Source organism: Kryptolebias marmoratus, linkage group LG12 (assembly GCF_001649575.2).
Source record: "Kryptolebias marmoratus isolate JLee-2015 linkage group LG12, ASM164957v2, whole genome shotgun sequence".
NCBI lineage: Eukaryota > Metazoa > Chordata > Actinopteri > Cyprinodontiformes > Rivulidae > Kryptolebias > Kryptolebias marmoratus.
Genome location: NC_051441.1, coordinates 22414671 through 22418897, shown reverse-complemented (window position 1 = coordinate 22418897; position 4227 = coordinate 22414671). Strand labels below are relative to the sequence as shown.

The 4227-nt window shown below is 43.6% G+C and overlaps 1 long non-coding RNA gene across 1 annotated transcript in view; it reads right to left on the bottom strand.

Annotated features, from left to right (window-relative positions):
* Window positions 1-428: 428 nt before the first annotated feature.
* The window catches only part of LOC108246875, a 31638-nt gene continuing 27839 nt past the window's right edge, over window positions 429-4227 (bottom strand). The window contains exon 4 of the long non-coding RNA XR_001809050.2: window positions 429-1298. This is a non-coding gene — a long non-coding RNA (uncharacterized LOC108246875). The remainder of the gene's footprint in view (window positions 1299-4227) is intronic.

Below are 4227 nucleotides of genomic sequence, written 5' to 3'. Positions count from 1 at the left end.
TGTTGGTTTCAGTCACAGGTTTTACCTTTGTCAAGGTTTTTAGTAGTATTGGTTTGTTTGTCCATTCATCTGTTAGCTAGATTACTTCAAACTAATGAACAGATTTTGATGACATTTTCAGGAAGTGATTACATTTAGGTGGTGATGTGGATCACAGTCCAGATGGTACAAGAGTTCAATGACATCAGTGTCCCTATGGCCTTAGCAGAGGTTTGCACTCATGCATGCTGCATTTATTTACATTTCACACAATGTCCCAACTGTTTGGGAATTTGCTCAGTAGATTAATACCACAAATGTAGCAGAAAAATGGCCAAAAATATAGAAAGAAAAATAAAGATTGTAGATTCGCCTCATACTGTGGACAACGGTTTGTGTTTGAGAAGTGGAACCAGAGCCCTAAAAACTAAAGAAAACACAACACCGGGTCCAGAGATTGGTTCTTCCTTTAATATAAAACAGAACAAAGAATAAGAGGCCACACATTAAAGATGTAATCTGGTTCAGTTACACAACATGAGAAGTTTCGAACGTATTTGCAGAAATAAAACATGTTCCTCCTGTAGCTTTTGCCTGATGTCTGCTCAGACTGAGTTTCCATGGTGACAGAACGTGTCTCCTGTGGATGCAGGAGACACATCAGCATCAAGCACTCAACGATACAAAGCTGTAGATGTTTCTCACTGTTCAAGTCCATAATCCTTGCAACTTTAATGCGAAAGAGCACAAGGGGAGTTGCCATGACAGTAAAGGGACGGGATTTTTTTCAGCAGTTGGTGAACTTTGTGGCAAACAAGCCAAGGTGTGGAATGGAGGTTGATGGCAGCAAGATATTATGAGATATATTTATACTGTTGAGCTCAGGATTGTCCCATCTAAGCAAACAAGCTCTCCTTCACATGCACTGCACTGATCTGTGTGTGTATGCAGGGTTACAAAAGATAACAGGAACAGGATTCCCAGCAGCACTCGGTCATGCAGTGCTTTTAACTCCAACTGCTGGAAAAGTTACAAGATTGTTTGGCAGAAAGTCAACACGTCCCATGGCTGAACACTACAGAAAAACTGGAATATTTCAGCTGAAGACACTAAATTTGTTTGCGAGCAAGCTACTGTCTCTGTGAAGGGGGTGGGGGAGGGGGGTCCAGATGTTGTTGATCTGTGAGTTGTGCTGGAGTGGAGTCGGGTTCAGCAGCTCAACCATCATTTTTAGTGGCGAGGCAGGTCCTCCTTCAGTCCTCTTTGGCTCTTTGTGGCTCAAGCATGATGAGTCCCGACACATGAGACAGCATCTGAAGCTGCAGGTCAGACAGGGAACATTCATTAATATTTGTTCTCACATCTTCAAGAAATTATTCAGATAATAATCAAACATATAATTTTTTAATAGATCTCAAAGGATGCCAAAGCAGCCACTTTCTGAAAGTTTCAAAGACCCCCCACTTCCAATCTTTCAGAAAAAATTCTAAACTCAGATACAGTGGAAGTCAGTCAGAGTCTGGGTGTGCACATTCTGCACACTTGTGGGGTTTGGAGAGAAAACCATGTCTCGTACACAAAGCTCTCAACAACTACATTCCATTTTTCATTAGGGATCTTATTGTTTCATATTTTGCTAACAGAGCACTTCATTCTCTGACTGCAGGGTTACTTGTGATCCCTAGACTTTCTCAAAGTAGAACAAGAGGCAGAGCTTTCAGTTATCAGGATCCTCTCTTGTGGAACCAACTTCCAGTTTCCGAGGCAGATGGCCACCCATCCTGAGTCTGGTTCTGTGGGGGTTTCTTCTTGTTTTTTCTGCTAATTGCCTCCTTGCTGCTCAGGATGAGACAAAGCGAAGATTCAGCACAATCTGCTGGCTTCCTTAGATATATTACTTTTGCTAACTAGCATTTTATGTGCTCTACACTCACCAGCCACTTTATTAGGTACACTTGTTACAATTACTTGTTAACACAAATAGTTAATCAGCCAATCATGTGGCAGCAACTCAATGTCTTTGGTGAAGATGACTTGCTGAAGCTCAAACCGGGCATCAGAATGGAGAAGAAAGTGATGTGTTGAGCTGCTCTATGATTATTTCAGAAGCTGCTGATCTGCTGGGATTTTTACATGTAACCATCTCTAAGGTTTAAAGAAAATGGTCCAGAAAGAGAAAATATCCAGTGAGTGGCCTTTTCTGCCCATTCTGCTCTGTCAGAGGAGAATGTACAAACATGTTCGAGATGACAGAAAGGCAAAAGTAACTCAAATAACCATTCAATACAAACAAAGATCTGCAGAATACTATTCCTGAATGCATAACATGTCCAACCTTGAAGCAGATGGGCTTCAGCAGCAGAAGACCACATTGGGTGCCACTCCTGTCAGCTAAGAACAGGAAACTGAGGCTAAAATTCACACAGGCTGGAAAAATACTGCCTGGTCTGGGTCTGGATTCACTGAACTCCAACGGCCTCCACAGCCATCAGATCTCAATCCAATCAAGCACCTTTGAGATGCGGTGGAACCCGAGATTCACATTGTGGATATGCAGCTGATAAATCTGCAGCAACTGTTTTTTTGTTTTTTCAAATTTTGAATTTATTTATATAGCACTTTTTAGCAATAAGGCGGTTCAAGGCGGTTTGATCCTAACATGTCAATGTGGACCGGAATCTCCAAGGAATGTTTTCAACATCTTGTTGAATCTATGCCACAAAGAATTAAGGCAGTTCTAAAGGCAGAGGGGTTCCAACCTGGTACTAGAAAGGTGTACCTAATAAAGGGGCTGGTAATTGTATTAAAATGGGAATGAATTGACTGTAACTGGTTTGGAGTCTAGTTCTGTTTTGGACCAAATTACAGTTATGATTCAGTTCAGTTTATTTATATGGTGCCAATTTACAGCAAAAGATAATTACTAAAACAAACATGGAGAGTAGAGCAAGTAGCAGAAGAGTGAACAACTGTGGTCAGTTTGTCCTCCAGCAGTCTGAGCCTATAGCAGCAGAACTAAGGGATCGCTCAGGAAACCCAAGCCAACCCGAACTATAGGACTAATCAAAAAGGAAAGTCTTAAGCCTAGTCTTAAAAATAGGCAGAGTGTCAGCCTCACAGACAGAAACTGGAGGTTGGTTCCACAAGATGATAACTGGAAGCTCTGCATCCCATTCTACTTTTGGAAACCAAAGACCACACGCAAACCATTCAGACTGAGCTTGTTTTTTTGCTTGTTTTCTTTTTTAAGCTTTATATGTTCAAATTCTATTCTAAATTTGACAGGGAGCCATTGGAAAGAAACTAAAGCTGGAGAAATATGATCTATCTTTCAAACCTTCATTAAAACTCTGGCAGCAGCATTTTGGATCAACTGAAAACTATTGAAAGTTCTTTTTCTAACTTCGCTCGGTGTTTCACTATGGGAATCGCCTCAGCGTGACCAACTACGGAAGCTCCAATGACATCATGTCTGTCTGTGACAGACAGGTTGAGCCTTGATCGTGGCTCCACCCACCATCCAATATCACGGCCAACCTACCCCTCTCAACTGATTCTCGCTTTTATCCCGTGAGATCTACATCTAAGCTCCCTCAGTGCACCCAGGCTAGCTTAGCTCTGCTCAACGGTTCGTAGGCGCTCTGTAACAAGACGCCGCTGAACGCAGCACTAGGATTGGCTTGGAGTGTGCTGGGTAAGCGCTTCGTAAGAAGCATTTTGATACTATTCAAGTGTTGAGGCAGCTAACGCGTAAAGGCGGGCTGCTTACTCGGTTTTCATTAACGGAGTAGCTAACGTTTGGGGTGGCTAAGCTAACGCTTAAAGGCGGGCTTGGTAACTGCTTAGCGGTACATCGCTAGCATTAACAGTTGGTGAAGTTCAGCTAACGTGTCGCGGCGAGCAAACTTTATCCTCTGTGATAACACAGCTAACGTGTCAAGACGAGCTATAGCAAGCTATCGGCATGGCTACGGCTCCCACTCCCGCCAAAGGGTCGGAACCGAAGGCTAAAGATGCTGCACCCCGCCCGTGCCCAGCGTCATGCGGGGCTTCCATTTCGGGCAGGGACTCGCACCCAATGTGCATTGCCTGCATGGGCACTAAACACGCTCAGGCGTCGCTGGCTGACCCTCACGAGTGCCAGCATTGCTCGTCGATGCCGAAAAAAATCCTGGAAAGGCGGCAAAGAGTAGCTGTAGCTAACAGCCAGGATCCGTGTCTCTTTTCACCAGCAGCTGTTACAGCGGG